This window comes from Gekko japonicus, unplaced genomic scaffold (genome assembly GCF_001447785.1).
Source record: "Gekko japonicus isolate JY-2015 unplaced genomic scaffold, Gekko_japonicus_V1.1 scaffold131, whole genome shotgun sequence".
In the NCBI taxonomy this organism is placed as follows: Eukaryota; Metazoa; Chordata; class Lepidosauria; order Squamata; family Gekkonidae; genus Gekko; species Gekko japonicus.
The window spans coordinates 1,520,222-1,543,991 of NW_015167061.1; the positions used below are offsets into that span (position 1 = coordinate 1,520,222).

At 51.4% G+C, this 23,770-nt stretch overlaps 1 protein-coding gene across 1 annotated transcript in view; it reads right to left on the bottom strand.

Moving 5' to 3' along the window:
- The window catches only part of IGSF21 (immunoglobin superfamily member 21), a 193,538-nt gene that overhangs the window by 137,948 nt on the left and 31,820 nt on the right, over window positions 1–23,770 (bottom strand). The gene's annotated exons all lie outside the window — the stretch shown is intronic.

A 23,770-nucleotide genomic window follows, 5' to 3' on the forward strand; every position in this document is an offset into this window, starting at 1 on the left:
ACACGGAAGGCACCTGGTGGACACAAGGAGGAGCCAGAACGTAGAAGTGGATGGCCTGATCCAGCACAGGATGCAGGACACGGAATGCTCCGTGTGCCTGCTCATGCCTCAGCCTGAAGCACTGGCTAGAGAGCAGCAGACGGAGGAGCTCCCAAATGTTTCACTCGCCTGTGGGGAAACCCCAGAAATGAGAGAAGCCCCCGGAGGCCTCCAGAGACAATTGTGTGCGGGCTGGCCTAAACCACCGGCGGGTGCCCAGTGTCCCACAGATTCACTGGGCTGCCTGGCATCTGGGGCACGGCACAGCGTGGTGGGTGGGGCATGCCGCAGGCTGAGGGGCATGAAGACGAAGCAGAGCAGAGGGGGTGGCACACCCCAGAAATCAGCGTGCCGCCTCTGCTCCGCGGCCATCAACCAGTCCACAGGCACACGTGAGCCAGCGATGGCTGGCCCCGATCCAAGCCACAGCCACACCCTCTGCTGCATCCTTTCCCCTCCCTGCTCCTCAGCCACAAGGAAGGGCGTGCGGCACTCCCCCTCTCCCCTTTCCATGCCTCACCGGCAAGACACAAAGCCTGGAAATTGTTTGCACGGTCAAATGAGTCGTAACTGTTGTCAACACAGGCGGTAACCTTTGTGCAGAGAATGATGGGCAATTGTCAGAGACACCCTGGAGCACCGACTCACTCAGGCAGAGCACTTTCCCCCCCATACACAAAAATGGACAGGCCACTGTCAGTGCCCAAGGAAGCCTGCGGTGAAAACCAAGAGCTTCTAAGAACATAAGAACATAAGAGAAGCCAATGCTGGATCAGGCCAAAGGCCCATCCAGTCCAACACTGTGTGTCACACAGTGGCCAGAAATACCAGGGGCCACCAGGAGGTCCAGCAGTGGGGGCAAGACACTAGGAGCCCTCCCACTGTTGACCCCCCCCAAGCACCAAGAAGGTAGACCATCACTTGCCCCAGAGTCCCTATCTATACCTTGTGGCTAATAGCCACAGATGGACCTCTGCTCCATATGCTTATCTAATTCCCTTTTGAAGCCGTCCATGCTTGTAGCCGCCACCACTTCCAGTGAATTCCAAGTGTTAATCACTCTTTGGGTGAAGAAGGACTTCCTCTTATCTGTTCTAACCCGACCGCTCCGCAATTTCACGGAATGCCCACAAGGAGTTCTTGTATTGTGAGAAAGGGAGAAAAGTCCTTCTTTCTCCACCTGCTCTTTCCCACGCATAATCTTATAAACCTCAATCATGTCACCCCTCAGCTGTCGTTTCTCCAAGCTATAGAGCATGAGGGGGGAAAGAGCTTCACAACCCACCTCTTCCGTTGACAGCAAGGAGCTACCTGGGCTTTGTTCAAACCCAAAGTTTCCCAGGCTGTACTGCTTCAAACAGGGACGCCAGGCTTGGCCCCGTAACCAACAGGAGATGGGGGAAGGGGGACTTCTGACAGAGGGACACAATTGGCAACTCCACCATAATGATGTCACTTCCAGCCTGAAGCCGTAAATGATGTCATCGCTCCAGATGGGATGCTCTAGCATTCACTCCAGACTCTATGGTTTAACCAGAGAGTTTTGGGCGAATGCTTGACTCTCTCCTTGAATTTATGCTGTACATGCTTTTTTCAATCATTAAAAAAAAATTAAAGGTGTGTGCTTCTTTAAGCAGAGTGGGGTGCTGTAGTTGACTAATTCCCGCACTGAGCGAGGAGGTTGGAGTAGGTGACCTCTAGGAACCCTCCTAACTCTGTGTCAAGAAACTGGTCACTTTTAAAAGAGTTTTTCTATCCAAGGGTTAGCTTTCTTGACTATACAAGTCACCACCCCCACCTGCCGGCTTGTTCTCAGAATTGTTGCTTGGGCTGGCAGAAGTGATTAACTTGCAGCAGCTGAGAACTGTCATCTAAAGTGGTTGACAGCTTGCAATTCAGAGATCTAGCCCAGTAACAGCGTTCTTTTGGCTAAATGGCTTTTCTTTCTGCACTGAGAACTTCAGCCCCACCAGTAAAAAAATTGACTCACAAGCCACAAAATCTTGGCTACGGGTCTGCCTGGCAGACAGAAGGAAGTCCTCCAACTGTCCCCCTAACTTCCGCTGAGATATCTCCAGATTTGGGGGTCCTGCCTTCCCTCCCGGAGCCTGCCTTCCACTCATCCTGCTGCCATGGGGATCCGATTTGGGTAAAAAAGCAGCTAAAGGTAAAGGTAAAGGTTCCCTTGCTCAAAAGCCAGTCGAATCCGACTCTAGGGTTGCGGTGCTCATCTCCGTTTCAAAGCCGAAGAGTCAGCGCTGTCCGAAGACATTTCCATGGTCATGTGGCCAGCATGATTAAACACCAAGGTGCACAGAACACTGTTACCTTCCCACTGAAGTGGTTCCTATTTATCTACTTGCAATTTCTTGCTTTCGAACTGCTAGGTTGGCCGAAGCTGGAACTAGAGACGGGAGCTCCCTCCGTCATGTGGCACACTCGGGTCTCGAACTGCTGAACGACCGACCTTCCACAGCCTGCAGTTCAGCGTCTTAACCACTTGAGCTACCGCAGCCTAGAAATGTTTTAAATGAATACATTTAAAAAAATAAATAAAGGCATGCAGAGATCCCACTCAACCCAACTGGAGACGCTGTCCTGTCACTCTTTGCATGACCGTCCGCTCTCCGTAGCCCGTGGACATCTCGAAAAGGTGTCTGGCAGGGCTTTAATGTCTCATTCTCTTAACGGGCGATGGCAGGCCTGCCCCCCGCAGGAATTCCAGCTTGTCAGAGTCGATCAGGCAGCCGCTTGGAGAGTGTGGCCAGCATCTGTAATTCATCAACCCCGGCTCACCCTGTCTGATGGGTTTTTCACTCCTCCAAGCAGAACTGCTTCCTCCGGACCGACCGACGACAACGGCGGTGGCAGAAAGAGCATCACGGCCGTGGGGGACGGCTGCTAATGAGTCCTCCACTCCCCCATCTTGCTTGCGCCCAGGAGAGCCAGGTAGCTGCTCCCCTCCAGACGCCAAGGAGTAAAAGCCACCCAGCACGAATGGCCTCAAGACATCGTGGCCTATCCGCCACGATGAACCACATTGGCCTGTTGGGGGGAACCCTCCTCCTTTCGTTGTAAGGCTCAGAATTATTTTAAAAAATTACCAGCTGGCATCCTCAAATGCAGTGAGAGAGTGGCCGAGACCACAGAGAAGTCAAGGGAATTGTTACTACTAGCCATGGTGGAACAGAAGAACTTACAAGAGCCCTGCTGGATCAGACCAGCGAGGGTCCATCTAGCCCAGTATCCCGTCTCACACAGGGGCCAGCCAGTTCCTCTGGAGGGCCAACAACAGGGCATGGAGTCCGAGGCCTTCCCCGATAAGAACATCAGAAGAGCCCTGCTGGAGCAGACCAGTGAGGGCCCATCTAGTCCAGCATCCTGCCTCACACTAGTGGCCAACCAGTTCCTCCATAGGGCCAACAAAAGGACACAGAGGCCGAGGCCTTCCCTGATAAAAGAACATCAGAAGAGTCCTGCTGGATCAAACCAATAGCACATTTAGTCCAGTGCCGTGTCTCACCCAGTGGCCAACCAGTTCCTCCATAGGGCCAACAAAAGGACACAGAGGTCGAGGCCTTCCCCTGATAAGAACATCAGAAGAGCCCTGCTGGATCGGACCAATGAGGGTCCATCTAGTCCAGCATCCCATCTCACACACTGGCCAACTAGTTCCTCCGCAGGGCCAACAACAGGGCCCTCAGGCCGAGGCCATCCCCTGAGGTTGCCTCCTGGCACTGGGATTCAGAGGTTTACTACCTCCAAATGTGGAGTCCCCTTCAGTCACCATGGTTAGTAGGTAGCCAGCCAGCCAGCGACTGATAGACCTCTCCCCTTTTAATCGGTCTAATTCCCCTTTAAAGCTGTGGAATAATCACCCTCCACTCAGCTTGGAATCTGCTCAGCGTTTCTGAGATCCCCGGGAGAACTCTTGGCTGGCAATGGTCCCTTCCAGCTCCGGATCTTAGCTGAGCCTCATCCGATTGCCTTCTCATTTGCACCTGCCCCCAAAAGTTGGCCCTATAAGCCAGTAGCTCAGGGACTGCACCATTCCCCAGGGTCTTCGAATCCTCCTTTGGGGACTATGGCACTCCCCCTGTCTAAGCTGTGATTAGAGCCGAGGGACAAAAATAGAGGGGGATTAAAGGCACAGAAATGGTTTTTGATTTCTGTGGGATTTGCTGCACCGTTCAGCGAGGGACCGCCCCCCATTGCACATGTGCTGACCTCAGCGGCCCCCACCGCCACCACGGCAGGCCTGAATGCCGACACCACATGTGCAGGACCGAGCTGAAGGACCCCATCCGGGGGGAATAGCGCTCAACTCCTAATTCAGCCAACACTATGAGAAGGACAAATTTGTCTTCTGAACCAGGTAATTACAACCTCTGTTGTAATTCCCCTCTAGGGACAGGAGAAGATTTCCCTGTTCTCTCCCTCTATTCTTCCACAATTTCTCCCTGCATTTTTTCTACTCCTCCTTAATTCCAGTTTAACTCAAAGAATTTCTCAGATTAATCCCAGGACTGGTCATATGTGCTCTGCCACAAATCTCAGCTCCTTTGCTTCTTCCCGCCTCCCCTTATCAATGTAAAGGTTTCCCTTGCTCAAAAGCCAGTCGAATCCGACTCTAGGGTTGCGGTGCTCATCTCCGTTTCCAAGCCGAAGAGCCAGCGCTGTCCGAAGACGTTTCCGTGGTCATGTGGCTGGCATGACTAAAGGCCGAGCCGAACGGAACGCTGTTACCTTCCCACTGAAGGGGTACTTATTTATCTACTTGCAATTTCTTGCTTTTGAACTCCTAGGTTGACAGGAGCTGGGGCCAAGGACGGGAGCTCACTCCGTCACATGGCACTCGGGTCTCGAACTGCCGAGCTACCGACCTTCCAGTCTGCGGCTCAGTGTCTTAACCTCTGAGCCACCGTGGCCTTTCTCAGTTCTGCAGGGCCTGTAAGACGGAGCTCTTCCGCCAGGCTTTCGAGTAGGAGCCGCCACTGCCACTATAATGCCACCATCGATATGCATGCAGCATCGCACCACTACCACCAATATGTGGTTCCATCTGGGCCCGAGGTGACCCTGGAAGGAGAGGGGATGACAGGTTGCGGGACCAATGCCATCCGACTAAGATCTGCCCCATCTTGCGATAAATGGAGCACTGACACTTTGTTGTTGTATTATATTGTTTTACTGTTTTAGGCTGTTTTATCTGTTTTAACTCTGGCACTTGTGCCTCGTTGTTAGCCGCCCTGAGCCTTCGGGGAGGGCGGGATATAAATCAAAAAATAAATAAATACATAAATAAATCATCAAATGTTACCAATACCCAAAAGCCAATATTTATGCAACTGTACAACCACCTCAGGAGCTGCGGTGGCTCAAGTGGTTAAGACGCTGAACTGCAGGCTGTGGAAGGTCAGCAGTTCAGCGGTTCAAGACCCGGGTGCCGCAAGACAGGGTGAGCTCCTGTCTCTAGTTCCAGCTCCTGCCAACCTAGCAGTTCGAAAGCAAGAAATTGCAAGTAGATAAATAGGGACCACTTCGGTGGGAAGGTAACAGCGTTCAGTGCGCCTTGGTGTTTAGTCATGCCGGCCACATGACCACGGAAATGTCTTCGGACAGCGCTGGCTCTTCGGCTTTGAAACGGAGATGAGCACCGCAACCCTAGAGTTGGATTCGACTGGCTTTCGAGCAAGGGAACCTTTACCTTTACCTTACAACCACCTCCTATGAATGCACACAAACCCATGTGAAGCTGCCTTATACTAAATCAGACCTTTTGGTCCACCAAGGTAGGTCTTATTTGACCGGCAGTTTCTCTCCGGGGTCTCAGGCAGAGTTCTTTCACATCACCTCCTGCCTGGACCTGTTCACTGGAGATGCTGCCAGGGATTGAACCTGGGACCTTCTGCATGCCAAGCAGAGGCTCTGCCACTGAGCTGACAGTCGTGAGATGGATGGACTGGGGTGTGTCTGATAGGCAATTAAGAACATAAGAACATAAGAACATAAGAGATGCCAATGTTGGATCAGGCCAAAGGCCCATCCAGTCCAACACTCTGTATCCCACAGTGGCCAGAAATACCAGTGCCATCAGGAGGTCCACCAGTGGGGCCAGGACATTAGAAGCCCTCCCACTGTTGACCCCCCCCAAGCACCAAGATGACAGAGCATCACTTGCCCCAGAGTCCCTATCTATACCTTGTGGCTAATAGCCACTGATGGACCTCTGCTCCATATGCTTATCTAATTCCCTTTTGAAGCCGTCCATGCTTGTAGCTGCCACCACTTCCTGTGGCAGTGAATTCCAAGTGTTAATCACTCTTTGGGTGAAGAAGTACTTCCTTTTATCCGTTCTAACCCGACCGCTCAGCAATTTCATGGAGTGCCCACGGGTTCTTGTATTGTGAGAAAGGGAGAAAAGTACCTCTTTCTCTACCTGCTCTTTCCCATGCATAATCTTATAAACCTCAATCATGTCACCCCTCAGTCGTCGTTTCTCCAAGCTAAAGAGCCCTAAGCGCCTTAACCGTTCCTCATAGGGAAAGTGTTCCAACCCTTTTATCATTCGAGTTGCTCTTTTCTGCACTTTTTCCAAAGCTATAATATCCTTTTTAAGGTGTGGTGACCAGAACTGCACACAGTATTCCAGATGAGGTCGCACCATTGATTTATATAGCGGCATTATGATATTGGCTGATCTGTTTACAATACCCTTCCTAATAATCCCCAGCATAGCATTGGCCTTCTTTATTGCAGTCACACACTGTCTCGACATTTTCAGTGAGTTATCTACTACAACTCCAAGATCTCTCTCTTGATCTGTCTCTGCCAGTTCAGACAATTGTGGGCTCTCCTTCATATTGGTAGCCACAGCCGTTTGAAAGGCTGCTTGCCTTCACCCCACCCTGCTCATGACTTGAAAGGATTCCATAAATGAGAAGGATTACATGCTAATCTGCCAAATGAAGGATTTTTTGGACACCCGGCTTGCCCCCGTCCCTGCAAGAACCCGACAATCAATGGCAATCAGCAAACAGTCGACAGCGAGTGAGAATACGCAGCACGGGAGGGGAAAGCCGCACGTCCCGAGGAAAGAGATGAAGGTCACCGTATGGAAGCCAAGCCCGGCTGGCACCACCTGGGTCACGAGGTAGAAGCCAGCGAGGCAGTGCCTGCGACTCCTCTCCGCCCAGGCTCCCTCCGCAGCTTCGACACCTACAAAAGCTCTCCCACCCCGCCGCGTGCCTGGCACAGATGCATCCCTGCCTCCCCCGAACACCGAGGGGGTGGGGGAGAGAGAGAGAGACAAAGAGAGCACCAGCCAAGGGCGGGCACGGGGTGACCTTGGGCACAGCTGCTCGGAAGAGGCTGGATCACGCTTGGCAAAGCCACCATGCCCCTTGCTGGGGTGCGGGGCCATCGTTGCCAAAGAAGGCGGATGCCAGGGGTACAATGAAAAGAGAGCGAGAGAAAGCACCAGAAGGTTGGCAGGCGTCACCTACGTCTCAAGCTGGGTCGATTCTTGGCCTTGGCAGAGGACTCGCCGTGCGCCATCCTTTGCCCAAACTCTAAAGCCTGCGATGAAAGATTGGCACTCGGCACCACTCCGAACGCCAGGCTCTCTCGCACAGGCACCCACCCCCCAAGGACAGCCTCCACCTCCCCTCCCCTCCCCACCTGGCCTCCCTGCAGCCACGCGGGCCTGATCCAACTGGGCTCTTCTTACATGCTTAACCCGGGAGGCTCAGTCAGGTGAGTCGGTCGCAACTCAAAGAAGAGGAGGAGAGAAGAGGGGGTCTCAGAGCGGCTTACAAGCTCCTTTCCCTTCCCCTCCCCACAACAGACAGACAGCCTGTGAGGCAGGCGGGGCTGAGAGAGCTCTTGATAGAAACTGCTCTTTTTTCAAGAACAGCTCTTATCAGAACTACGGCTTGTCCAAGGTCATCCAGCCAGGTGCAAGTGGAGGAGTGGGGAAACAAACCCGATTCTCCCAGATTAGAGTCCGCGCACTTAACCACTACACCAAACTGGCTCATGATTTCTTGGAAGATTAGGAACCTTGGGAGGGGGCAGAATTGTACCTGGACTGGGGCCTACCTCATGCATCTGAGCTGTGAGGGGACAGGAGCAAGTTGGGAAATTTCTGGAGATTTTTGGTGTGGAGCCAGGGCAGGAGGGATTGGGGAGGAAGGGACGTCAGCGGGGTATAAGGCCAGAGAGTCCACCAATGCTCCCTCTAAGCTGCGGAGTCCTGAGAGCGAACGTTCTACTTTGTGAGCGGCTGGCATTCAAGTTGTGTGTGAGCGATTGGGCTGCGGCATAAATTACTGTGCTCTGGGGCCGTCCTTCCTGAGCGAAGACAAACGTGTGTGAACCGGAGGCTAAAAACCTGTGAGCTGGCTCACACTAACTCAGCTTAGAGGGAACACTGGTGTCCACCCTCCAGAGCAGCCCTTTTCTCCAGGGGAACGGATCTCTGCCAGCTGGAGAGCAGTTGCAATCCCAGGAGATCTCCAGGCCCCACCTGGAGGCTGGAAACCTGCACTCCAGGTCTTGCTGGTCTTTCTGTGTTGCCTTCTTCTGTGGCTCCTGCCCACCGTCCCGCACGCAGCTCTGTCATGGCCGCCAGGCGGTTCTGGAAGACTGCCTGCTCTGACCGACCTACCTCTGTCACGCCAGACTTCCAGCCGCAGTGATTCCTCCACGGCCCTGGGAGAGATCTTCCGAACCAGACTCTCTCTCTCCCGCTTCTCCTGAGATTGAGTCCTGAGCACGCCACCACCGAGGGGGCGGCTGGTGCGTCGGGGGGGGGGGCGCTCTCTCGGAGTCCCGTGGGCCGAGCCATCGGAAGGTGTTCATCTGGCCCATAAAACAGAATCTGCAGGATGAATAATGGAGCCTCCCGCAGAGATGCTATCATGGCGAAACGGCAGCCCGTCTCCCTCCGCACAAAGGCGTGATAGCTGTTAGATGGGCCGGTGCGAGAGGAACCGATAGACTCTTTTTCTCCTGGGAGAAAGCAGATAGTTCGGCAGGCAGGCCCAAGATTGCAGCAAGACGGTGATAATGAAAACTCACTTTCCCCGGCTACAAAGGAATCCCCCCCTCCCTTCTCTTGTTGTAACAAGAAACAAAGGCCCCAGGGAGAGCGGCCCAGCCAGGTAGGAGGCGGCTGGGCTGAACACTGCCAGCCAATTACAATCTAGCCGGGACGCAGCCAAAGGCTGTCTGGTGTCTCGAGGCGGTCGAGGGTCAACCCAAGGACTCCACCTGCTCTTCCGGCCACCCTCTGGACTGGCAGATCCTGCCCAGCACTTCAGGGCCTCGCTCAGAAAGGTCTTCATCACTTCATGCCTAACTCCCGTGCGTAAATCTTGGTCCACAGGGTGGAAGGAGAGCTACCAGCAATGCTCCCTCTAAGCTGTGGAGTCTCTTGAGCAAGAATTCTACTTTGCAAGCGACTGGCATTAAAATTGTGAGCGAGCGATTTGGCTGCTGCATAAATCAGTTTGCTCCGGAGCCCCCTCCTTCCTGAGCTAAGGCGAAAATGTGTGAGCCGGAGGCTAAAAAACTGTGAGCTACTCAGCTTGGAGGGAACACTGGCTACCAGCTGAGATGGCTTGAAAAGCAGATTAGACCAATTCATGGAAGAGGCCTGACGGATTCTGTAAGCCACAAGGGCTCTAGAGAAACTCTGTGGGCAGCAGCAGCAGCAGCAGCATGCTTCCGACTACCCTCTGCTGGGTGGTGGAAAATCCCTGGAGAACTCGTGGGCACTCCATGAAATTTCTCAGTAGTCAAGTTAGAACGGATCAAAGGAAGCCCTTCTTCACCCAAAGAGTGATTAACTCATGGAATTCACTGCCACAGGAGGTGGCAGCAGCTACAAGCATGGACAGCTGCAAAAGGGAACTGGATAAGCATATGGAGCAGAGGTCCATCAGTTAGCCTCAAGGGATAGACAGGGACTCAGTCTGGGGCAAGTGATGCTCTGCATTCTTGGTGCTTGGGGGGGGGCAACAGTGGGAGGGCTTCTCATGTCCTGGCCCCACTGCTGGACCTCCTGACGGCATCTGGTATTTTTGGCCACTGTGTGACAGAGTGTTGGACTGGATGGGCCATTGGCCTGATCCAGCATTGGCTTATCTGATGTTCTTATGTCTGGGGCGAGTGAGGCTCTGTATCCTTTGTGCTTGGGGGGGGGGGAACAGTGGGAGGGCTTCTGGAGTTCTGGCCCCACTGCTCGACCTCCTGATATCACCTGGTATTTTTGGCCACTGTGTGACAAGAGTGCTGGACTGGATGGGCCATTGGCCTGATCCAACATTGGCTTCTCTCATGTTCTGATGTTCTTATTTGTGGGTGGAACCTGGGGAGGGCAGGGTTTGGAGAGGGATGGGGCCTCAGCAAGATATAAATGCCCCAGGGTCCTCCCCCCCCTCAAACAGACATTTCTCTTCAGGGGAACTGATCTCCAAACTCTGGAGAGATCTGTTGTGATCCTAAGTGAGGTCCAGGCCCCACCAAGGGTCTGGCAGCCATTCCACTGGGTGGCAGCAAGATGGGGGAATGTTGGCCTCTGTGCCCCTCTGGTTGGCCACAAGGAGAAAGAGGACTCTGGACTGGCTGGACCAGAGTTCTGATCCAGCAGGGCTTTTCCGAGGTTGAAATGGACAAGGGCCATGCTAATCTTCTCTGTATCGTTCCAATTTTTTAGTATATGTGCTGCCGAAGCGAGCTTCGGCAGCACATATACTAAAAAATTGGAACGATACAGAGAAGATTAGCATGGCCCCTGCGCAAGGATGACACGCAAATTCGTGATTTTTTTTTTTTAAAAAAGCTGAAATGGACCAGGGCCAGCACAGCTCAGGAAAACCCAGCAAGGAGGGAGGGAGGAGATCCGGTCAGGGCCGACCGGCTAGGCCGTGACTGAAACAGGGTGGGAAAGAACAGAACCAGGAGAGAGGTTGAAAGATCGTGAAGAGTCGTGTTATCGATTACCATTGATCAATTTGTAAGCTGCCCTCCGTGTGCCTGTGTGTTCAACGCACGCGGCACAGAGAAGTGGCAGAGTCCTGCATGCACCTCTTCAGGTTGAATAGCCCCCCCCCCATGAAAGTAAAAACCGCCCCACCATCCAAACCAGCGATGCACCAGGGAGAAAGCATCTGGCAGTCCAAGGCGGTACTGACCGTTCTGCCAAGCCAGGATTCTAACACCTCATTCCTCTGCAGGTATAGAACAAGCCTCATTTTCAGTAGTTTGGTGCAGGGGTCAAGTGCACGGACTCTAATCTGGGAGAACCGGGTTTGATTCCCCACTCCTCCACTTGCAGCTGCTGGATGACCTTGGGCAAGCCATAGTTCTGGCAAGAGCTGTTCTCTCAAGGGCAGTTCTCTCAGAGCTCTCTCAGCCCCACCGACCTCACAGGGCGTCTGCTGTGGGGAGGGGAAGGGAAAGGAGTTTGTGAGCCGCTCTGAGACTCCAAGTGAAGGGCGGGGGGTATAAATCCAATCTCTGCTTCTCTTCTTCTCAGTAATGGGCGAGCATTAAGAGGGCGTGCCGGAGGCACGGAGGAGAAGGTGGGCTGGGCAGAGGGGGATGAAGGCAGAGACCGCGCTGGCATCTAACAGCTGTTCCCAAGAGGAGGCCTTTGCTCACCTGAGCTGCAGGAGTGAAAAATCACTGGCAGGGAAGCGACAGCATACATGAGGCCAAAATGTGACAGTTATTAAGATCCCAAGATGTGCAAAAGCACCCAGAGAAATTATCTTCTTAAAATTATTTCCGCTTCCTTGAAATTTGCATGGATGTGTAAAGGAAGTCGAAGGGTATTGAACGGGACTTGGCAAATTCCTTCGGTACGACAGCCCAAGTAGCTCCATCCTCACCATAAGCACCCAGTGGCCAGAGGCCCCCCTAAACGTAAATCGATTCAATGCTGGGGAGTGGTGGAGAAATTATGGCTATTCTTGTCGCTTGTCCCAGAATCCTGGCTCCATACAATATGCTTCAAATTATACAGATCTTATGCCCAGAACTTCAGATGCTTTCTGGAAAGAGTGCACCCATGTGCACCAAATCCTTTTGGGTGGAGTCCAGTGCCAAACTAAAATGGGGTGAAGCCACCGCCCAACCCTCCTCCAGGAAATTTCACTAAGCTTCTCAGAATCCTTTCTACATCCGGCAAGACGTGTTGCAAAGAGCGGGTCTCTCCACATTTGCTTCCAAGGGAGTCACGGCCAATGCTCCCTCTAAGCCGTGGAGTCTTGTGAGCAAAAATTCTACTCTGTGAGCTACTGGCATTAAAACTGTGAGCGAGCGATTTGGCGACTGCATAAATTAGCTTGCTCTGGAGCCCTCCTTCCTGAGCGAAGACAAAAAGGTGTGAGCCGGAGGCTACAAAACTGTGAGCTAGCTCACACTCACTCAGCTTAGAGGGAACACTGGTCACGGCATCTCACAAACTAAACCGAGATCCTTTCGCACGAATGCCAATATGTCCCCACCCAGGAGAGGGGCTGGCCAAGTCTGGGTGCTTCGCATCGCAGATCTGGGGACAGTGGGCACATCTGGCCCCCTCTCTCGGCAGCCGGCCTGCTGCCTTCCTCTCCACACCTCTGTCTTCCTTGGCACACAACCCAGGATGCCGTCTGCCAAAGAGGCCCCCTTTCCCACATTGCCCAGAGTCACAGGTTCCCTTTGTTCTTTTTCTCGGCCCCCAGAAGCCTGCCAAGGGAGCCACCGTGGTCGCAACTGGCTCCTGTCCCTTCTCCCCTCTCCATTGCTGGCTTCTCCTGATAAGGACGGCTGAGAACAAATGGATGTTTCAAGTCAAGAGGGGAGGCGATTGTTTCTCTCTCTCTCTGTCTCTCTCTTTTTTTAAAGAGAGAAATTCAGGCGTTCTTTCGGGAGCGGTCAGTGCACAGAAGAGGAGATCTCCATGGCAACCTGGAGCCACCGCCATCTCTGGGCTTTCTCTGAAGGACAATGAACATCCTCTCACCATAAAGCTCCGTGAGGATTTGGAAGCAGGCTCCATGGGGGTCCCTGAAGTGCCCCCCTCCAAGGGAAATGGTTGTGGGGGGGTCCACAAAGCTCTCCATCCTGGAGAGACTCCAAGTCACCTGAGCGTGAAGCCCAGTGACTTAGGAGGCAAGTGTAGCAAGGGAAGGAAGTGGACCCTAGAGAAAGAAATCGGACCTCTTTGGCGCACTCATCGCTTGTTTGGGATTCTTGAGTCCCTTCCGACACTCCTGTTTCAAAATGCACTGTGATTGCAACTGGGACAGTTTTTGCATTCCCCCCCCCCTGCTGTCTCAACCCAGAAGCCCCCACTTCAAATTTAACGTATCTCTCTTATGAGAACCCACGGGTTTTTAATTTCCCCCCCCCTTCCATATCCCGCTTCCTCACACTGATTTCCCCCATTATTTCTGCATCAATAAATCATCATTGTGCATTACACAGACAGAAGACATGCTATACATATAAATGCCATCCAAACGGCATACAAAAAACCCCTGCACAATGTGCACCTGCTATCTCAAAGGGATCTACGGAAGGAAGAGCAAAAAAGCTGAGAATGGGAACGGTCAGCTCAGATATAAACTACTAGGAAAAACTAGCAAACATTTGCTCATCTGTTTGAAGGATCACATCTTGGACATTCTCCCTTGCAAAGGAAAAAAATGGAGGCTAGAAAAAATTGCTGGGAAGGGGGGGGGGTCAGTCCAAGCACCAAAATGGGGAGAAGTGGGCAGAAATGGGCGTTGTGTCCAATGCTCCCTCTAAGCTATGGAGCCCTGTGAGCAAAAATTCTCCTGGCATTAAAGCTGTAAGCGAGGGATTTGGCTACTGCATAAATTTAGTTTGCTCTGGAGCCCTCCTTCCTGAGCTAAGACAAAAATGTGTGAGCCAGAGGCTAAAAAACTGTGAGCCAGCTCACACTAACTCAGCTGAGAGGGAACACTGTTTGCATCTTATTTATTTATTTTATTTTTTCTATTTGTATCCCGCCTTGCCGGGCAGGCTGGCTCAAGGCGGCTAGCAAAGTTAAAATAACGTAAACAATACAGGGATTAAAACGATTAATAAATACAGTACGCAAGTTAAAAACAGCAACAATTCACAAATAAAACCGACAGATGGTGGCGATGATCCAAATCAGACCCAATGATAGGAGTAGCATCCAGCGAGGTCTCAGGCCAGAAGATGTTCCAGGGCGCACCCCACAGTGGCGACCCCTAATCGAAAGCTCGGTGGAAGAGCTCTGTTTTACAGGCCCTGCGGAACTGTAAAAGGTCCCGCAGGGCCCTGATGTCCTCCAGGAGCTCCTTCCCCCAGGTTGGGGGCGCCACTGAGAAAGCCCTGGCCCTGGTGACGTTCAGCCTGGCTTCTTTCGGACCAGGGAGGGTCAAGCGGTGTTGCGACCCTGACCTCTCTGGGGCAGATGTGGGAAAAGGCTTTCCCTCCATGCTACCTCATGGGAAGCCAATGCTGTGTGGTCGTTTGAGCGTCAGACTAAGACTAAAATCTGAGATCAAAGTCCCTGAGGGCCTTGAGGCCAGTCACCTTCTTACAATGTTGCCGTAGGGTCAAAACAGGAAAAACCAGGGGTCATTTCGTAGAAAAAGAGGTGCAGGAGCTCATTAGCATAACTTATTTGCATATGCCACACCCCCTGACATCACCAGAAGTGTGTCAGAAGGCAACACCCATCGCTCAGGCTTCCCTGGACTGCTTTGGATTGCTAGCTATTGGGGGGGGGGGGGAACGTGCAGATCTGCCCTCGCAGAGGAGGGAGAGCTTGTACCTGAACAAAACTTGGTCTTAAAGGTGCCACTGGATTGTTTTGGGTCGGGGGGCCGGGGGGGCTCTGCAACTTACCTGGCTGCTTCTCGCTCTGACTGAGGGCTGCTGGGAGAAGGGGCGGGGCTTGTTGCATGTGTCCGCCCCCTGGGCTCTTTACTGCCGGAGCTCTGCTCCGGTGCACTCCGGCAGGAAATGACCCCTGGGAACAACCATGCGGGATCCCTGTGCTTCTTGGAGGAAGGGAAGATAGAACTGTATGTGTGTGCGAGAGACCTCCTTTCTGGGAGACGCTGAGAAGAAAGCTGCATGCCCCAAACTCCAGATCAGGGGTCTCCAAGCTCCAAACTGAGACCCAGTTTGGTGTAGTGGTTAAGAGCGCAGACTCTAATCTGGGAGAACCGGGTTTGATTCCCCACTCCTCCACATGCAGCTGCTGGTGTGACCTTGGGTCAGTCATAAGTTCTCTCAGAGTTGTTCTCTCAAGGGGAGTCCTCAAGAGAGCTCTCTCAGCCCCACCTACCTTTTGTGGGGAGGGGAAGAGAAAGGAGATTGTAAGCCGCTCTGAGACTCCTTCGGGTAGTGAAGGGCGGGGTATAAATCTAACCCCAATCTCTTCTTCTGAGTCCTCAGGCACCTTTCAAATTCTGACACAGCATAGTGGGCGCCAGGGCTCTAGTCGGGGGGGAGCTCTCAGGTACGGAGCTCCGGAAGAGAACCTCTAGGGGGCGGGGCAGTCACGTGGTGAAGCCCCGCCCCCTTCTTTACCCCGCCCCCTGCTTCGATCCTCATTCCGTTTGGGAATGAGGATGAAGCAGGAGGGTAAGTAGCCGGGCCTTCTGACACACTTCCGGTGATGTCAGGGGGTGTGGCCTTCTGTCACTTCCGGTGATGTCAGGGGGCGTGGCATATGCAAATAAGTTATGCTAATGAGTTATGCTAATGAGCTCCGGCAGCTCTTTTTCTACAACAAGACCCCTGGTGGGCGCAGATACAAAATGGTTGCCACTGGAGGCAGAGCCAGCCACAAAATGGCTGCCACAGCTTACCTTCCATCATACAGTGAATGTCCTTGTGTTGTGGTGGTAGCTGCTGCCAAAGCAGCATTTTTAAAAATCTGCACAGCCTTGCTGGGCAAAAGCCCCACGTGGCCCTGGCCACTTTCTAAAAACACTGGGGGGGGGGCAGAAAAGGTGTCAGCAGGCCCCATGGGACCCAGAAGCACGTTGTTGGGGAGATGAAGGCCACAGACCTGACAACATGACCAGCAGGAGTCTGGAAACACAGAGACGTAAACGTAAAGCAGCTTAGGCCTTGAAATTGTGTGTGTGTATGTGTGTGTGTAGTGTGTATAAACTGAGGCTGTTTCACACAGTATCCATTTTGACATCAACTGCTGAAGTTCTTCCAGTACCCTGGAGCGAAATTTAAGAGGACATCTGACTGCCGTCATGCCTACTCTAATTTGGGTCCATGATGGAGAAAAATGGGTTAGAAATGTATTAAATCAAGTAAATATTCAAACCGTGCCAAAAGAGGGGGTGGGGAAAGAATAAGCTCTCCAGACTTGCCCCGCAGCCAGGGAATTCCTGAACAGTGATTGGCACACCTTACAAAAAGAGTTCTGGGATATGTGATCCTGTCACAACAAACATCATTGACTGGTGACATGCATTTTTTTCAGAAGCATAATTTGTTCTCATTATGGGCATTCTGTTTTTGTCCTTTTGCACATTTCCATTTGTTTCAAAGAAAGTTTAGATGTATGTTTCACATGGTCTGTTCTCTCTCTCTCTCTCTCTCTCTCTCTCTCTCTCTCTCTCTCTGACCTCCTCTTGAATCTCTCCAGTTGGTAGATCTGTTTGACTTTGCTGATTGGAATTCTTCCATGTCAGTTTAATCTTCCCTCCTACCTTCTGGCTCCTACCTTCTGGAGGGCCAGGTTTGGTGTAGTGGTTAAGAGCGGTGGATTCTAATGATTCCCCACTCTTCCATGTGCAGCCAGCTGGGTGACCTTGGGTCAGTCCTGGCTCAGAGCTCTCTCAGCCCCACCTACCTCACAGGGTATCTGTTATGGGGCGAGGAAGGGAAGGGGACTGTAAGTCGCTCTGAGACTCCAAGTGAAGGGCGGGGTACAAATCCAGTCTCTTCTTCTCTCCCTGACCTCTCTGCCCTTGTTGAGTTTTCTCGCCTGGCTGCCAGACACCAAAGTAACAAATGCGTAAATGGCATTGGTTCAGTTCATTCATATTCCCATCAATTCTCATTGTGCTAATGAATGTACTAAATCAGGAGGGGTGGGTTGGTTTGTTTTCATTCCTCATAAAACTAACACATCCCACATACCCGAGCTACCAAAGCAGAAAAGGCAGAACGATAAGACATTCAGAAGTATTCCACCCAGCATGTCCTAAGATGGTCCTGCGACTGAAGAAGCGGGCAGAGACTCACAAAAACTCCTCCCCGGCCACACATTTTGTTAGTCCTTCAGGGGCTCCTGGCCTCCCTGGCTCTTTTCTGCTGCTACAGACAGACTGACACAGCTACCCGTCTGGATCTCTCTCTTCAAAATCCTGTGCCTGGTTTATCAGTTCAGCATTCCACTTCCCCAGGGGATCTTCAAGTGGTCCCTTGGGTAGCTTTTCCAAAGGCTGTGAATTCTCTCCCTTTCTCCTTAAAAGAAAGACGAAATTGATGCCAGCCAGCCAGCCGGCTCTCCTGCACACCTGTTTCTCGCCTCCTGCCGACAAGCACTGTCAGAATCATTTACAAATTGTATAAATATAATGCTACAGCCCCAGCGTCTCCGCACCAGTTCAGCGGAGAGGATCCTTCATTCCTCGAGTGGGGAGGAGACGGCAACTGGTATGTTTGGTGTCTTCAGGAGAGGAGAGGCCGGAAGAGAGACACAAACCCATGCCTGGGGCAGGGGGGCAATGGGCATGTTCTGGCTTTGCAGAGGAATCAGGCCCCAAACAAAAGCCGAATGTACGTATTTTCATTGATTGGTGGATTTTCCCCGCCTTTCTCCCCAAAGGGGTTTACATGGCTCTCCCCTCCTCCATTTTATCCACATAACAACCCTGAGAGGTAGGTCAGACGGAGCGCGTGTAACTGGCCCAAGGTCACGTGGGATTAGAACTTGGGTCTCCCAGCTCTTCAAGGCTGGCAATGAAGAAACAGAAATTGTTCAGGGTTTTCTATGCCTTGGCTCCATCATCAACCAAAAGGGAGGCTGCCACCAAGAAATCAGAAAACAGAGACTGGGCAGGGCAGCCACGGAGGAGCTAGAAAAGAGCTGATGTGTAAAGATGTGCCGCTGGCGACCAAGATGAAAATGATTCATGCCAGAGCATCCCCCATTACTATGGTTGGGTGTGAAAGTTGGGCCATGAAGAAAGCTGACAGAGAGAACGTTGATCCTTTGAAATGTGGTGTTGGAGGAGAGTTTCACGGATACCACGGACCGCCAAATAAGGCAAATCAGCAGGTTCTAGATCAAATCAAGCCTAAACTCTCCCTAGAAGCCGAAATGACTAAACTGAGTATTTGCAACTAGGAGGAAGAGCATATTCGGTGGCAGCCCCCTCGTCTCTGGAAAAACCTCCCTACTGTCGTCTGACTGGTGCCAAATTTGCCATCTTTCCGGTGCCAGGTTGAGATAACTCTCTTTACAGAGGCTTTTAAAGATCTCCCTGATTACTCAGGGGGCCGGCACGATTAATCAAATGCCTTGCTAACTGGGTTTTTTTTACTAGTTTCATTGCCTATTCATGTTTTTATGTATCTATATGCAATTTTCAATTCTCACTGTTTTTACACATTGTATTTTATAGTTTTATATTGTTATAAACTTGCCCAGGAGCTGCAGTGGCTCAAGTGGTTAAGACGCTGAACTGCAGGCTAGAAGGTCGGTAGTTCAGCAGTTTGAGACCCGAGTGCCGCCTGATGGAGTGAGCTCCCGTCTCTGGCCACAGCTCCTGCCAAGCTAGCAGTTCGAAAGCAAGAAACTGCAAGTAGATAGGTAGGTACCGCTTCGGTGGGAAGGTAACAGCGTTTCGTGCGCCTTGGCGTTTAGTCATGCCGGCCACATGACCACGGAAACATCTTCGGACAGCGCTGGCTCTTTAGCTTGGAAACGGAGATGAGAACACTACCCTAGAGTCAGATTCGACTGGCTTTAGAGCAAGGGAAACCTTTACCTTTACCCTAAACTGCCCAGAGAGCTTTAGCTATGGGTGTGTATAGAAATATTGATTTCTAAATGCCCCTGCCTTCCCCTGGAATGTCTTCTGATACCATGCTGTGCTGTATTTCCTGTTGAAACCAAATGGTGGGCCCCATGGCTCTATTGCCATGCCATAAACGCACATTCTTCACACTTCCATGCTGGGAGAGACCAGATGGCCTTTGCTGGACAAGCAAAGAGTCACGTACAGCACGGAGAAGTGGTTGGAATTTGGGGTCACATGACTGCAGGTGTGGCCTTCAGAGTCCTAGCCATTCAGATGTTGCACCCATGGCAACCCAACAATTGGACACTCCTATGTCTACTCCAATTGGCTCCTGGCCAGGGCTAATTTGTGACTAGATTGGGGTTTAATTGTCTGATCCCTTGGAGGAGAGCTCTCTGTTCCTCCTCTCTCTCTCCTTGTTGGAATTGCACCTAGGAATGCTGTCCCAAGTGGAACAAAGACCTCCTTTGTGAGCTGAGCACATGGCTGCATGCTTGCACAAAGATGGGATTTCTGCTGAGGATCCCTTGGGGGTCTAATTTGGAATGTATACGTGGACATTTCTTGGACTATGGATCATCCCTGGTAATTATACATATCTCTTTAATGTTTAGTGAGGGCCAAGAGCCATAAGTCTTTGTTATTTTGAAATCCTTCTAGTCTATGCTAAGTTCTCTACTGAATAAACTTATCCTGGTTTCTAACTTGTCTGATGTTGTAACTTGAATTCCAAGTCTCTTTCCTGTGCCTACCTGGTCACACGCTACCATTGAGCATTACGTGTGCATCTCTGGAAAGAGGTGCTAATTTGTAAAACCCACATGCCAACTGAGATTCTGGGATCTCTAATCTCAGGCTGGTGAGGGATTAAGTAGAGATCCTGGTGGCTGTTGTTCTGAAATCCAGAGAGGATAGCATACTGTATTGAATTAAATGTATTGAAAAGTATAGGCTTCCCCCCTCATTCCTGGACAGGCGTGGGGGCAGGATTCTATACAGGGTGGTTAATAATAATAATAACAATAATAATAATAATAATAAGAAGAAGAAGAAGAAGAAGAAGAAGAAGAAAAAGAAGAAGAAGAAGAAGTTGTCGAAGGCGTATCCTACAAGAGACTGACTCAGCCCCACTCCACCTTTCTTCCCACCTTGACACAGAGAGTACTCCGTCTTTCTGTGTTGTACCTCTGAGGATGCCAGTCACAGCTGCTGGCGAAACTTCAGGTCCTGCAATGCCAAGACCACGGCCGCACAACCAGGAAAATCCACAACAACAATAACAACTAATCATCATCATCATCATAACAGCAACAACAAAAACAACAACAATGGGGAGGGTGGGGTATAAATTCAATAAACAGATGACGACAACAACAATAACAATATGACCAAAGTACAGGAGTCACTGGAAAGAACAATCGTGGCAGGAGAAGCGGAAGGCAGCAGGAAAAGAGGAAGACCCAACCTGAGATGGAGGGACCCACAAGGAAGCCACCCTTTGCAAGACCTGAGCCAGGCTACTAACAACAGGATGTTTTGGAGAACCTTCATTCATTCACAGGGTGGCGATAAGCTGGAAGAGACCCGACAGCGCTTAACACCCACCCACACGCTCCCAGATCCTAGTTTGTTGCTTTCACCTACTACCGAAATGGACTCCCCCTCCCATCTCCCTATGCTCAGCATGCAGCCTGTTGTGTACTGAGCCTGAGTCATCCATGAACTAGTACCTGGATGTGGTTGAGCTTGTTTCCCCCGAACAATAGCTTACTAGGATCCTGGAGTGAGTGCCCAATAGAGAAACAGTGTTATGTAAATAGCCTATCGTTGGGAGTGGGGCGTGTTTGGGGGTGTGTGGTGTTTGCATGCTTAAAAACTAGGCTGCTGCCATGGAGTTTGTCCTTGTAGTGTTCCTGAGATCACTTAATAAATTAGAACTGTTTCACTGCAAGGTGTCCAGAACCCAGTATTTAACACAGCCAGTGAGGACACTCCCTGATCCTGTTGGCGGGGGGGGGGGGGTTCAGCAGTCCCAGTTCCAGCATGGACTCTGGGTAGCCCACGTTTCAACACAGTGGCCCACCCCCCCACCAATGCTCCACCCCCCCTCTAGCGTCCTCCACTGGTTTCCTTCTCGGCTGAGCCAGCCCTTATTTGCAGTGGAGCAACTGAACGAAGTTTGAGTCCAGCGGCACCTGTAACAGCGTTTAATAAGCCTATACACAGAATTAAAAACTTTGATGGTCTTAAAGGTGCTCCTGGACTCAAACTTCATTCTGTTGCTTCAGACCAACCTGGTGACCCTCATGGAGCAACGCTAGGAAAGGGCTATCAATTTACCAAGTCAGGAAAAGGGTTCACGGCTGTCACTTCTGTATGCCGCATTCAGAAGACCAAGGAACTCAACTCAGTTGACCAGGTCTTTTTAAAAACTCATCTCAACCCCAGCAAGTCTCCCAACCCCCCCCCCCCCAATGCACTCCAGTTCAAACGTGCTCGTGGATTAAGGATTAGTGGACTTCCTCCATTCCAACATTTTTCTGGAAATTCACTCATTTCCTGCAGGTCATTTCCTGCATGCAAATGTGTGGACTTCTTAGAAAAGCTCTATATCTGATTGACATCCACTTGCCAGACTGAAATCCCACTTACTTGCATTTATTTATCTATTAAAACAGGGGTGTCAAACATGTGGCCCAGGGGCCAGATCAGGCCCCCAGAGGGCTTCTATCAGGCCCACAGTGGAATTGGCTGTCTTCTGCTGCTTCTTCCAGTTCTGCTGCTGCTGCATCATCATCATAGGTTTGCAGCTTACAGATACACACCTGAACAACATACTCATGACTGCAACAGCACAGACATTTTGATGCAATAATTCAGAGCAAGAGGAGTCAGTTATCAGACACTGTTAAATACGCCAAATATTGCAAGAGTGCTAACGTTTTAAGCATGTTTTTATTTTAAGAAAAAAACCTCCTTTGTGTTTGTGTCCTTTATAAAGTTTATCTCTCTGCTACCTGGCATTACAGTTTATGACACACATGGCCCGGCCCGAAGAGGTCTCATTTATGTCAGATCCGGCCCTCATAACAAATGAGTTCGACACCCCTGTATTAAAACATGCCTTCCTTCATGGTTCAAGGGAGCTTACAATAATATACAATACAATAGTATACAATAATATACAACAATCCTGGGAATGATTCCATCCCCTGCCCCAGAACACTCGTGGGCGGGTTACGCTGAGAGAGAAAGACTGGCCCCCAAGGTCCCCCCCCCGCGACTCTTCAAGGCTGAGGAGAGATTTGAATCTGTCTCCTGTATTCAAGTCCAGCACTCTAACCACGACACACTGACACACAAGCTCTGTTTCAGTGTTCAAACTGCGCAATAGGGTTAGGGTTAGGGTTAGGGTTACATGCTTGGCCAGCCCTGAAGATAAGGTTGCCAGGTCTGGGTTGGAAAACACCTGGAGACTTTGGGGGTGGATCCAGGAGGGGGTGGGGTTTGGGGAGGGGAGGGGAGGGGCCTCAGCATGGTCCAATGCCATAGAGCCCACCCTTCAAAGCAGCCGTTTTCTCCAGGGGAGCTGATCTCTGTCAGCTGGAGATCAGTTGTAAAAATGGGGGATCCCCAGGCCCCACCTGGAGCCTAGTAAAACTACCTGAAGACTGCAGTTACCGAGCTACAGGCGCATGAACCAGACCACGTGCCCATGTTTCTTAGGCAGGGCAGAACCAGCTTCCAGGGACGGATGGGATTTTTACTGACTGGCCTACTTTGTGTTCCAGTTTAGTGAGAAAAAAACTCCAATCTACTCTCCAGGAATAGGAAGAGTGGGGGGGGGGGCAAAGAAGGTGCCGCCCACATTCCAAAAGAGATTTTTAAAAATAGAAATGTACCCCCCCCCTTCTCTTCTCCTCTCTGTCACTGTTCAGTATCAAGAGCATAATTTGCTGCTGCCGCCCCTCCGGAGCCACCTCCTCTTATCGCGCACCGAGCACCACGATGCCGCCTCTCCAAACTGGGGAGGATTATGCAAATAGAAAATCAGCTTTTCAGGAAAAGTGGGCTAATCCAATATTACAGAACAGGGCGGAGAATGAGTGGAAACGGGAAAGAGGAGAGGGGCAAATGTGTGTGGGGGGCTGCGCGCTCATGCGCGCGCAAGCTGGGGGTGGGTAGGAAAGCAAGAAGGGATGCGGTGTTTCCTCAGAGATGCAGCAAGCCTCTAAGCTCAAATCTACAGGTGGAGAGAGGGAGTTGGGTACAGAGCAGCCCCGAGACTTCTTATTATTGCCCCGTCCTTCCCTCAGTGAGCTCAGGAGTTGGGTACAGAGCAGCCCGGAGACTTCTTATTATTGCCCCGTCCTTCCCTCCATGAGCTCAGTCAACCTCCAAGTTCCTCCCATCCTGCACTTTATCTTACAATGACCCTCTGAGGTAGACCCGTAGCCAGGATTTTGTGGCTTGTGGGGCAGATTTTTTTTCTGGTGGGGCTGGAGGTCTCAGTGCAGAAACAAAAGTCATTTAGCCAATAGAACGCTGTTACCAGGAGAGTTCTCTAAATTGCAAGCTGTCAACCACTTTAGACGACAGTTCTCAGCTGCTGCAAGTTAATCACTTCTGCCAGCCTATGCAGCGATGGTGGGAGTGATGACTTCTATAGTCAAGAAAGC